This window comes from Muntiacus reevesi, chromosome 15 (genome assembly GCF_963930625.1).
Source record: "Muntiacus reevesi chromosome 15, mMunRee1.1, whole genome shotgun sequence".
Taxonomy (NCBI): domain Eukaryota; kingdom Metazoa; phylum Chordata; class Mammalia; order Artiodactyla; family Cervidae; genus Muntiacus; species Muntiacus reevesi.
Window position 1 is genome coordinate 1,075,169 of NC_089263.1, and position 13,260 is coordinate 1,088,428.

The 13,260-nt window shown below is 38.8% G+C and overlaps 1 pseudogene; it reads right to left on the bottom strand.

The window, feature by feature from the left end:
- Window positions 1-587: 587 nt before the first annotated feature.
- On the bottom strand, window positions 588-2,086 carry LOC136147472 (centromere protein K pseudogene; annotated as a pseudogene).
- Window positions 2,087-13,260: the final 11,174 nt, after the last annotated feature.

A 13,260-nucleotide genomic window follows, 5' to 3' on the forward strand; every position in this document is an offset into this window, starting at 1 on the left:
AGTTTGGTGGTTTACCTTCCTCTGCAATTTTCTGTAAGAGTTTAAGTAAGGTAGGTGTTAGCTCTTCTCTAAATTTTTGGTAGGATTCAGCTGTGAAGCCATCGGATCCTGGGGTTTTGTTTGCTGGAATATTTTTTTATGACAGTTTTGATTTCCGTGCTTGTGATAGGTCTGTTAGGATTTTCTATTTTTTCCTGGTTCAGCTTTGGAAAGTTATACTCTTTTAAGAATTCGTCCATTTCTTCCAAGTTGTCCGTTTTATTGGCAATTAGTTGCTGATATGGCATATATAGTTGCTCTTATGATCCTTTGTATTTCTGTGTTATCTGTTGTGATTTCTCCATTTTCATTTCTAATTTTGTTGATTTGATTCTTTTGCCTTTTTTCCTTGATGAGTCTGGCTAATGGTTTGTCTATTTTTTTTTTATCTTCTCAAAGAACCAGTTTTTAGTTTTGTTGATTTTTGCTATAGTCTTCTTTGTTTCTTTATCGTTTATTTCTGCCCAGATTTTTATGATTCTTTTCTTCCACTAATGCTGGGTTTCTTCATTTCTTCTTTTTCTAGTTGCTTGAGCTGTAAAGTTAGGTTATTTATTTGATTTTTCTCTTGTCTTTTTCAATCTTCTATCAATTATAAGAAAATGGTCTTCTAGAAACTCATGCAAGGTAATTAAGGTTTTTCTTTATATTCTTTTATATTAAATATTGTTTTCAGCTTATTAAAGTTTCTCACTTCAAAAAAAATGTGACTATGTGATGTTTCATTGTTGAGTTAATTAAGAGATTCCAATATCTATTGCTGTATATCCAATCACTGTTTTAACTTTTATCTCTTCATTCTTTGAATAGTAGACAGTAACATTTCTACATCATGCCTTAATTTTTGGAATTCTTCCTAAGATTACCAGGCAGAACAGCTTCATTCAATGGAATAAAGAGGAGTTTCTTTCTGACACTGACTAAATCCAGTGGTGGTAAAATATTTCACTTGCATAATTTGTAATAACTGAGCATTTGAATCAATGAATGTCTCAGTTCCAACAAGTGATAGTTTATACTGACATTTTTCCATATTATTTATTTCTTCACTTTCTTTAATAAGTTCTTCCGCATCTGTAGTATCTTCCACATCTATGTGCTTAGTCACTCAGTCATGTCTGACTCTTTGAAACCCAATTACTCCTGTCCCTGGGATTCTCAGGCAAGAATACTGGAGTGGGCAACCCACTCCACATCTACAGTACAAGTCTGTATCTATATCTTGTTGATTTATTGATTTGTGCTTGTGATTTTTTTAACCTTATGATAATTTTAAAAAGGTCTGAGACCTTGAGCAAGTCCTTCAAGTATCTGAGCATCAGTTTTGTTATCACTCTATTCAGAGAATGTGCTAGAGAATAAATGGTACTTGAAGGGAAGCCTTCAAGTTAATTGGTTTCCTCAGTTCCCCACCCCTTTGTCTTACCCTGCCAACTAGTGGGTTTCTGGAGCAGTCATTGATGCAGGAGCTATAGAAGAATGGCACTAGGGAAAACAAACAAACAAACAAAAAGAATGGCACTTGAGGCCTGGCTGCACTTTAAGTATTAAAGTTTGTATATGCAATTCCAACATGTGGGAAATTTCCCCCTACAACCACCAAGCAATTGTCTGACACCAGATACAATTGTCTGACACCAGACACTGAAATTCAATTCAAATCTGACATTATCTAACCAGAGATAGTATCAGATTTGACAGGTTAAGGGCTCAACCCTACAAACTGCCCCTCCTGCTTCATTTACAAATTTCAGGTTCAGGTTATCTCCTGTCTCTCTGACCAACTGGCTAAAAATCAGAGCTTCCTATGATCGCTTGGATTCAGTTAATTTGTTAGAATGGCCCACAGGATTTAGAAAACCGATTTACGCACTATAATACCAGTTTATTACAAAGCACATTAAAAGTTAGGAATCAGAAGCTACAGGAGGAGATCCAGAGTGCAAGGTCCTGAGTAGAGGGACTCTGTCCCTGTGGAGAATGGGCCCAGCACTGTGGTGTATGAAATTTTTCTAGTGTACAAACCTGGAAGTTCTCCAAACCCCATCCTTTTGTTTTTAATGGAATCTTCATTACCTAGGTACAGTTGATTAAATCACTGGCCACTGAAGGCTGATTTCATTTTCAGCCTTCTCTCCTCCTCAGAGGTCTGGGGATGGGATTGAAAGTGCCACCTCTCTTATCACTTCCTTATCTTGGCAACCAAGCCAGCCCTCATCCTTTCCTATCTTCTAAAATCACCTTATTAGCATAACAAAAAATACCATTTTTACTCTCAGCACAAGAAATTGCAAGGGTTTTAGGAGCTCTGCGCCAGAAAAAGGGAGATATATATACACACACACACATCTTATTCTAAGTTGCAATATCACAATTATCCAGTTCCCTATTGACGCAGGAAAGAGAGTAGGACTGGAGAGCATGATCACATCCCAGGTTATGTCTAAGTCTCTGGGACAGCCGCCAAATGTGAGTTCTGGGCTTCTTATAGGAAAGAATTCAAGAATGAGCCACAGTAGGGGGAAAGAAGATTTATTCAGGGAAATTAACACTCCATAGACAGAGTGCGAACCATCTTCAAAGGCAAGAGTCACCAGGGTATGGCGTTATGGGGCTATTAGTTTTTATAGGGTTGAGTAATTTTAAAGGCTAATGAGTAAGAGGATTATTCTAACTATTTGGGGGAAGAGATGGGGATTTCTAGAAATTGGGGCACTATCCACTTTTTGGCCTTTTATAGTGTTGACTAAAAGAGATGCACAATGTGAGAGTTGCAAGTGTTGTTTGTTTTAATATATTTATTTCTAATTGATTGATGATTTCTTTACAATATTGCTTTGATTTCTTTCACACATCAATATGAATTAACCGTAGGTGTACATATGTCCCCTCCCTCTTGAGTCTCCCTCCCACCTCATGCCCATTCTCACCCCTCTAGTTTACTGTAGAGTCCCAGTTTAAGTTCTCTGAGTAATACAGCAAATTCCCATTGGCTCTCTATTTACATATGTTAGTGTGTATGCACCCATGCTATTCTCTTCATTTATTGCACTCTCTCCCTCATGTCCTCCACCTTGTCCATAAGACTGCTGCTCTCTGAAAAGTTTTGTCAGTAACATCTGCATGGATTCCAAATACATGCATTAATATATGATACTTCTTTTCTCTTTCTAACTTACTTCACTCTGTATAATAGGCTCTAGGTTCATTCACCTCATTAGAACAGACTCAAGTGTATTCATTTTTATGGCTGAGTACTATTTCATTGGATATATGTACCACATCTTCTTTATCCATTCATCTTCCAGGCCTTGGCTATTCTAAATAGTGTTGCAAAGATACCCCAATGCATCTTTTTCAGTTTTGCTTTCTTCAGGGTATATGCCTAGAAGTGGAATTGCTGGGTCATATGGTTTTATTTATAGTTTTTTAAGGAATCTCCATACTGTCTTCCATAGTGACTGTATCAATTTACATTCCTACCAGCAGTGTAGGAGAGTTCCCTTTTCTCCACACCCTCTCCAGTACTTGTTGTTTGTTTATTATTTGATTATGCCCATTCTGCCTGGTGCAAGGATTCTTTAATATATGTAGATCAATCAGTGTGATATACCATACTAGCAACTTGAAAGATAAAAACCATATGATAATTTCAATAGATGCAAAAAAAGCTTTTGAAAAAATTCAGCATCCATTTATGATAAAAAGCTCTTCAAAAAACTGGCATAGCATATGACCCAGCAATCCCACTCCTGGGCATACACACCGAGGAAACCAGATCTGAAAGAGACACGTGTTCATTGCAGCACTGTTTATAATAGCCAAGACATGGAAGCAACCTAGATGCTCATTAGCAGATGAATGGATAAGGAAGCTATGGTACATATACACAGTGGAATATTACTCAGTCATTAAAAAGAATTCATTTGAATCAGTTCTAATGAGATGGATGAAACTGGAGCCCATTATACAGAGTGAAGTAAGCCAGAAAGATAAACACCAATACGGTATACTGACACATATATATATAGAATTTAGAAAAATGGTAATGATAACCCTATATGCAAGTCAGAAAAAGAGACACAGATGTATAGAACAGACTTTTGGACTCTGTGGGAGAAGGCGAGGCTGGGAGGATCTGAGAGAACAGCATCGAAACATGTATATTATCAAGTGTGAAACAGATCGCCAGTCCAGGTTGGATGCATGAGACAAGTGCTCAGGGCTGGTGCACTGGGATGACCAGAGGAATGGGATGGGGAGGGAGGTGGGAGGGGGGTTCAGGATGGGGAACACATGTACACCCATGGTTGATTCATGTCAATGTATGGCAAAAACCACTACAATATTGTAAAGTAATTAGCCTCCAACTAAAAAAAATAATTGGGAAACAAACAAACAAACAAAAAACTGGCATAGAAGGAACCTACTTTAACATAATAAAAGCCATATACAACAAGCCCAGAGCAAATATTACTCTAAATGGTGAAAAACTGGAAATGTTCCCTCTAAGATCAGGAATAAGACAAGGGTACCCACTGTCACCACAATTATTCAATATAGTTTTGGAAGTCCTAGCTGTGGCAATCAGAGAAGAGAAAGAAATAAAAGGAATCCAGATTGAAAAGGAGGAAGTAGAACTCTCACTATTTGCAGATGACATGATATTTTACTTAGAAAACCCTACAGATACTGTCAGAAAATTGTGTTAAGTTTTGTTTGGGCCAAAATGAGGACTGAAGCCTAGGAGGCAACAACTCAGATAGCTCTGAGAGACTGCTCCAAAGAGGCAGTGGAAAGAAAGTCAATATGTAAGGTTTTGGTGAAGGTGGAGTTCAATACAATTAAGGCCTCACCTCATTTTACAAAGGTTGTTCTGCTAGTCATGAGGATCTGATGTCACCATGAAGAGAATTAGTGCTTTTCTAGATATCAGTCAGTTCAGCTGCGCAGCCGTGTCTGACTCTTTGTGACCCCATGGATTGCAGCACGCCAGGTTTCCCTGTCCATCACCAACTCCCAGAGTTTGCTCAAACTCATGTCCATTGAGTCAGTGATGCCATCCAACCATCTTACCCACTGTCATCCCCTTCTCTTCCTGCCTTCAATATTTTCCAGCATGAGGGTCTTTTCCAGTGAGTCACTTCTTTGTATCAGCTGGCCAACGTATTGAAGTTTCAGCTTCAGCATCAGTCCTTCCAATGAATATTCAGGACTGATTTCCTTTAGGATGGACTGGTTGGATCTCCTTGCAATTCAAGGAACTCTCAGGAGTCTTCTCCAGCACCACAGTTCAGAAGCATCAATTCTTCGGCACTCAGCTTTCTTTATATTTCAACTCTCATGGCTACTGGAAAAACCAAAGCTTTGACTAGATGAACCTTTGTTGACAGAGTGATATCTCTGCTTGTTAATATGCTGTCTAGGTTGGTCATAGCTTTTCTTTTAAGGAGCAAGCATCTTTTGATTTCACAGCTGCAGTCACCACCTGCAAAGATTTGGGAGTCAAAAAAAAATAAAGTCTGTCACTGTTTCCATTGTTTCCCCATCTATTTGTCATGAAGAGATGGGACCAGATGCCATGATCTTAGTTTTTTGAATGTTAAGTTTTAAGCCAATTTTTTGACTCTCTTCTTTCAGTTTCATCAAGAGGCTTTTCAGTTCCTCTTTGCTTTCTGCCATAAGGGTGGTGTCATCTGTATATGTGATGTTATTGCTATTTCTCCCAGCAATCTTGATTCTGGATTGCACTTCATCCAACCTGGGATTTCTCATGATGTACTCTGCATATAAGTTAAAAAAACAGGGTGAGAATATACTGCCTTGACATACTCCTTTCCCAATTTGGAACAAGTCTGTTGTTCCATGTCCAGTTCTAACTGTTGCTTCTTGACCTGCATACAGATTTCTCAGGAGGCAGGTCAGGTAGTCTGGTATTCCCATCTCTTTCAGAATTTTCCAGAATTTGTCATGATCCCATAGGCAAAGGCTTTGGCATAGTCAATAAAGCATAGCTTATCAACAGAATTTATTGTTGATGTAAAAATTATTTAAAGATATTTTGCAAATAACTTATAAAGCAATTAACAGAACCAAAACAATTTCCCTGGAAACCTATAATATATAGACATTTTTGGTATTTTTAAAAAATTTGCATTTGGGCTTTCTTTTCATGAATCTAATAATTTGCTTAGTCATCATAGTGCTTTGTACTGTTTTTTTTGTACTATGGTAAAATTCGTGTTAAATAAAATTCACCATTTTAAACGTACAGCTCAGTGGCATTTTCTGTCACACTGTTCTGCAACCATCAGCCATGCATCTCCAGAACTCATTTCATTTTGAGTAACTGAAACAGTGCCCACTAAACAACAGTTCCCCATTTCTCCCTACTCCCAGCCCCTAGCAATGACCATTCTACTTTATGTCTCTACGAATCTGACTACTCCAGGTAACTCATGTAAGTAGAATCATATAGTATTTGTCCTTTGCTGTCTGCCATACTTCTTTCACATAATGCCCTGAAATTTCATCCATGTTGTTGCTATATGTCAGTATGATGGTTTCATTTACATATATTGTAAAAGGAAGATTGTTAATCACACTATTCTGACTAGGAATTCCTGACAACTTTTGTGATAAAAGTGACTAAGATAGAGATCAGCAAACTTTTCCTCTAAAGTGCCAATTTGTTGGACAAATAGAGATTTATTTTTAGAAACTGACTCATGTGAGCCTGGTAGGTTGCAGTCCATGGGGTCTCTAAGAGTCAGACATTACTGGGTGACTTCATTTTCACTTTTCACTTTCATGCATTGGAGAAGGAAATGGCAACCCACTCCAGTGTTCTTGCCTGGAGAATCCCAGGAACAGGGGAGCCTGGTAGGCTGCCATCTATGGGGTTGTGCAGAGTTGGACACGACTGAACAGATTTAGCAGCAGCAGCAGCAGCATGTCCTAGTCAATTTGACACATAAAATCACCATCACAGTCAGATAGTAAATGTTTTTGGCTTTGTGAACCAAATAGTTTCTGCTGTTTAGTGCAGGAAAAAACTCTCCTCAACCCTTTCCTGGCAGGGTTTGAAAATTGAACTTACAAAGATAAACAAATTTGTTTATGACTTTTTTTCTTTTGCCAGCTCTGGATGACTGGTGGGGTCCTTGTTCCCCAACCATGGATCACACCCTGGATCCTCAGCAGTGAACACATAGAGTTCTAACTACTGTACCACCGAGGAATTCCCCGTGCAAATTTATTTAATGTGAGTAGTATGTGACATAAAAGCCTTCATTCCTAAGGAAAATTAGAATTCCTAAATTCTATATTTAGAATTCTAAATTCTATAGAATTCTAAATTCCTATAGAATCAGACCTTGAGTATTTTTATGCCAAGTTTGTACAGAAATGTCAGAGAGGATGAGGTTGGTGAAGAAAACTGGATGAAATTTATTAAAACTTATTTTTCTTATTCTTCTTGGCATCCTTTTGTCTTTGGAAATAAGAATGATCCTTCCCCCTGGGTATAGGATAGGCACCTCTCACAGGAGACTTTTATGACTTATCTCAGAGGAGGGTTGGGAGAAGATCACAGTGACCTTCCTGTTTCTTCTATTTTCTCCTAACTTTCAGCTTAAAATATTCAGTGAAGCATACGTTGGGGTGCAGGCATGAGTGCGTGCGTGTGTGTGTGCTCAGTCCTGTCCAACTCCTTTGTGACCTCCTGGACTTTAGCTTGCCAGACTCCAGTGTCCATGAAATTCTCAGGCAAGAATACTGGAGAAGTTTGCCATTTTCTTCTCCAGGGGATCTTCCTGAGTTAGGGATGGAACCCACGTCTCTTGAGTCTCCTGCACTGGTAGGAGAGTTCTTCACCACCTGAGTCACTGGGGAAGCCCCTATGTTGGGGCTATGTGTGTTAGTCCCTCAGTAGTGTGACTCTTTTTGACCTGATGGACTGTAGCTCACCAGGCACCTCTGTCCTTGGGATTTCCAGGCAAGAATACTGGAATGAGTCACTATTCCCTTCTCCAAGGGATCATCCCAACCTAGGGATTGAACCCAGGCCTCCCACCTTGCAGGCAGATTCTTTACCATCTGAGCCACCAGAGGCAGTATGCCTTTAGCCCTGTCAGTTGTAACTACTCAGCTCTGCAGCTGTAACCATAGATAATATGTGAGCAAATGTACAAAGCTATTGTGAGATAACAGGAAAAAAAATTATATGCCAGTCTCTGCTCCCAGTTCCGGCCACAGAGTTCCTAAAATCTTATAAATTCCTAAGTAATAAAAACACTTGTCTTAAAACTCAACATTCAAAAAACTAAGATCATGGCATCCAGTCCCATCACTTCATGGCAAATAGATGGGGAAACAGTGACAGATGTTATTCTCTTGGGAGCCAAAATCACTGCAGATGGTGACTGTAGCCATGAAATTAAAACATGCTTTCTCCTTGGAAGAAAAGGTTTGACCAACCTAGACAGCATATTAAAAAGCAGAGACATTACTTTGTCAACAAAGGTCCATCTAGTCAAAGCTATGGTTTTTCCAGTAGTCATGTATGAATGTGAGAATTGGATTATAAAGAAGGCTGAGTGCCAAGGAATTGATGCTTTTGAACTGCAGTATTAGAGAAGACTCTTAAGAGTCCCTTGGACCGCAAGGAGATCAAACCATTCAATCCTAAAGGAAATCAACCCTGGATATTCACTGGAAGGACTGATGCTGAAGCTCCAACACTTTGGCCACCTTATGTGAAGAACTCACTCATTGGGAAAGACCCTGATCCTGGGAAAGATTGAAGGCAGGAGGAGAAGGGGATGACTGAGGATAAGATGGTTGGATGGCATCACCAACTTGATGGACAGGAGTTTGAGCAAGTTCCAGGAGATGGTGATGGACAGGGAAGCCTGGTGTACTGCAGCCCATGGGGTCTCAAAAAGTTAAACACAATGGAGTGACTGAAAAATAAGAACACTAGCAGCATCTCTGGTTTAATATTTGTATCTGACCTCATCCTTAACACAGGGCTCCTAAATCTTTTGTAAGTTGCGAAGTGAGAAGAATATTTGGAGCATCTTCTGTTCTAATGAGGTGACTGGGTGGGCTACTCAATGACTCTTGAACATCAGAAAGACAGAGCCATGCTTAGAAGCCTGGAATTTTTCAGTTTCACCCCTCACTTCTCTAGAGAGGATAGAGGGGCTATAAATGGAGTTAATAATTGAACATGCCTATATAAGGAAGGCTGCACAAAAATTCCCGAAGTATGACATTTAGGAAAATTGCAGGTTGGTGATCTGTCTGTGTACTGGGAGAATATTGATGCACCCCGGGTTCACAGGACAAAACCTCCTATGCTTGTTCACAGGACAACTCTCCCAGACCTCACCCTAAGCATCACTTCAGGCTGTTCAGCTGTTTTGTTTATCATATCCTTTAATAAGTTAGGAAATGTAGGTAAAGGTTTCCCTAAATTCTGTGAGTTGCTGTAGCAAATAAATTGAGGAGATCATAGGAGCCTCCAAACTGCAGAGAAGAGTTGACTGGGGGAAAAAAAGCACAACCTAAAAGTTGATAATTCAGTTTTATTTGGCAGATTTTCTGAGGACTGAAGCCCATGAGATAACCCCTCAGTCCTGAGGGACTGTTTCCCAGAGGTAAAGAAGGAGCCAAGATATTTAGGAGCTTTTACAAAAAAACAATCAACCAACGTCCCACCCAACAGCCAGGTGGTGGGAATATTAAAAGTCTGCTGTTAATTAGAGAAAAACCAGGTATCTCATTAATGAACTTAACACTTTTTCTATGTTTGGGAAGATGCGAGAGTCTGGGCTCACGGAAATCATTCCTTTGATGTGCACCTTTACCATATAGGGTCAACATCCTGTTTTTCTCCATCCTGAATCCCCTCAGGGTGCATAGCTGGGGGTGGCTGCAGAGGGTGATGACTTGATGGTGGCGACCTCCTTTGTTTACTGCTATGGCAGGCTACATTATTTGTCCACAGAAGTTACGGGTAACGTGGCGAGTATTCCGTGCACTTGGCATCTGATGCAGGGTAGGAGTAGTCTCGTAGAACTGAGCTGTGGGCTCTGACCTGTGTTATCTGACACTATATCCAGGTAGATAATATTAGAATTGAGCTAAATTGTAAGACATTCAGCTGGTGTAATGGATAATTGCTTGGTTTAGAGAAAACCCAACACATATTTGGTGATGGAAATGTCAGAAGTGAAATATTCTATGTGAGGGTGATAATTGTGTAAGGCTAAATAGACCTGTATTTTTCCTTACTTGGGAAAAGTCTGGGTTTTTCTATTCAGCTATGTTCTGCATGCACTTTATTCCTGGATACTGAAATTTGAACTTCATATAAATTTTGTATCACAAAATATTCTTTCTTTTGATTCCTCAACCATTAAAAAATGCATAAGTTGTCGGTGGGATGTGATGTGGTCGTTTGACCACATCAAGAGAAATCTTGCCCCCAAATCTGGAGACATAGTGAGAATGTATATAGAATCTGTGGGTGGAAAAGTATCTTTTTATTGCGTGTGTTTTGTTTCTAAACAAGTAGGTACTTTCTTCCCCTGACTAGCCTCTTCCTGAGTTGGTCCTGGGACTTTCCAAGAAGGCTGCTAGTAGGAGAATCTCCCTCCTGCTGTTCCCAAGGTGGGGGAGGGGGCCTGCAGCAAAGATTTCTCTCTCCTGTTGAGCTTCTTGTGAACCAGCTGTGCCTGTAGTGAAAGACTGCCACCCAGTGCCTTCAGTTCAGTTCAGTCGCTCAGATGTGTCTGACTCTGTGACCCCACGCACTGCAGCACACCAGGCTTCCCTGTCCATCACCAACTCCTGGAGCCTACTCACTCATGTCCATCACATTGATGATGCCATCCAACCAATTCATCCTCTGTCATCCCCTTCAGTTCAACTCAGTTCAGTTCAGTCACTCAGTCGTATCTGACTCTTTGCAACCCCATGGACTGCAGCACGCCAGGCCTCCCTCCCAGTGCCTTAAGTAAGGAGAATAAGGGGGCACTTTTAGGTTTTTCTGTTGTTTTCTCTTTTCACCCAGCTTTCTGCTTGAGCTTAAGGTTCTCATATGTGGATTTGTCCACATTGGTTGTGGAATTAAAATTATAATGAACAGATCCATTACCCCTACGAGACGGGTAGGCCATTACAGATGGTTAAGAGTAGTGGTTAAGAGCACAGGGGTATTGGAGCCAGGGTGCCGGGCTTGAATCTGAGCTCAACCACCTATGAGCTGTATGACTTTGCGTGTGGATTTTTGCTGCCCTGTGTCTCAATTTCCTAACCAGTAAAAGAGATGGAGATTTGAAATTTGTCATATGGTTGTTATTTGAACTAGTGTTAAAGTACCTGGAAGATACTTCATAATGATTGGGCATCCTTGCACTTTTTTCTTTGAGGTTCTCTTTTCCTTATTAATTTCTATACGTTCTGGCTGTAGTGATAACTAATGACAATTAATGATTCATTAATGATACAGAATTAATGATAATTCATTATCTAAGTATATAGTAAACGAGTTCTCTTGTGTTTTCCCTTTTAACTTCATTGTCTTTTGCCAGACAAGTTTCTTTGAACAACTTTTTCTGTTCCCTTTACTTTTTACTTCATATAGTTCATAAATTCAAATTACAGAAAAAAACTTTCAAATTAGAGAGATTTTTTTTTTCAGTAGAAAATCTCCCTTCTTCCCTTGCATGTGAGCCTACTTCTTTTATAGGTGACCATGTTAGAACATTTTTGCATATCATTTTCTGATCAGGTTTATTCCCTTAACCAAATTTAACTTCAGAATACTTTTATATTTACATAATTATTTTGAAGGTAGAACAGAGTTCCCCTATATCTCATACATATATTCCCCTATTATCAATGTTACATTTGTATGGTACATTCATTACAATAATGAACCAATATTGGTACATTATTATTAACAGAAGTTTATGGTTTATTCAGATGTCCTCAGTTTCTCCATAATGTCCAAGATCTCATTCAGGATGATACATTACATTTAGTACTCCTGTCTCAAGGCTCTTCTTGGTTAAGATAAGACTCAGAAAGTTTCTCAGCCTTTGTTTTTGATGCTCTTGACAGTTTTGGCGAGTACTATTCAGTTATTTTGTAGACTGTCCCTCAATTGGGATTAAAAAGAAATTAATTTATAATGCACATACAAGAAAATCTTTTAAAAATTGCACAATTCAGTGCTTTTTAATGTATTCACAATGTTTTAAAAACCCTCCCAACTATCCAAATCCAGAACATTTCATCATTCTGTAAAGAAACACTTTAACAATTAGCAGTCCATCTCCATTTTTTTCCTTCTTTCATTTCCTGGCAATCACTAATCAGTTTTCCAACGTTATGGATTTGCCTATTTGAACAATTCATTTAATGGACACATAAAAGAATGCAGCCTTTCACTTAACATATTCAGGGTTCATCCATTTTGTAGCATGAATCAATACTTCATTCCTTTTAATGACCAAATGCTATTCTTTTTTACAGTTACACCATACCATATATTTTGCTTATCCATTCACCAGTTGATAGACATTTGGGTTATTTCCACTTCTGACTATTATAGCAGGGTTGCTATGAAAATTCATGTACAACTTTTTGCAGATGTGTGTTTTCATTTATTTTGGGTTACATACTTAGGAACAGAACTCTAGAGGGGAACACAGGGTAACTTCATGGTTAAAATTTTAGGTACTCCCAAACTCTTCCTAAGTGACTACACTATTTTACATTCCTATGAGCTGTGTTGAAAGGTTCCAATTTCTCCACATCCTCCTTAACACTTGTTATTGTCTTTCTGATTATAGCCCTCCTAGTGAGTGTGAATTCATATTTCAGGAAGCCATTCATTTGCACTTCTCTAAGAATTAATGATCCTGAGCATCCTTTCATGTGGTGATTGGCCATTTGTTTGCCAGTTTGGGTAAATTATCAAATTCAAATCCTTTGCCCATTAAACTTTTTGTCTTTTTAGTTTTGAATTGTTAAGTCTTCCTTTATCAGATAGCATTATGATTTGCAAAATTTTTTTTTTACTATTATGCTGGCTATCTTTTCATTTTTTTACTCTTTCAAGCAAAAACAATGTACTTGTGATGAAGTCCAATTTATTTATTTATTTATTTAGGGTGCTTGTGCATTTGGTGTATCTAAGAAACGATT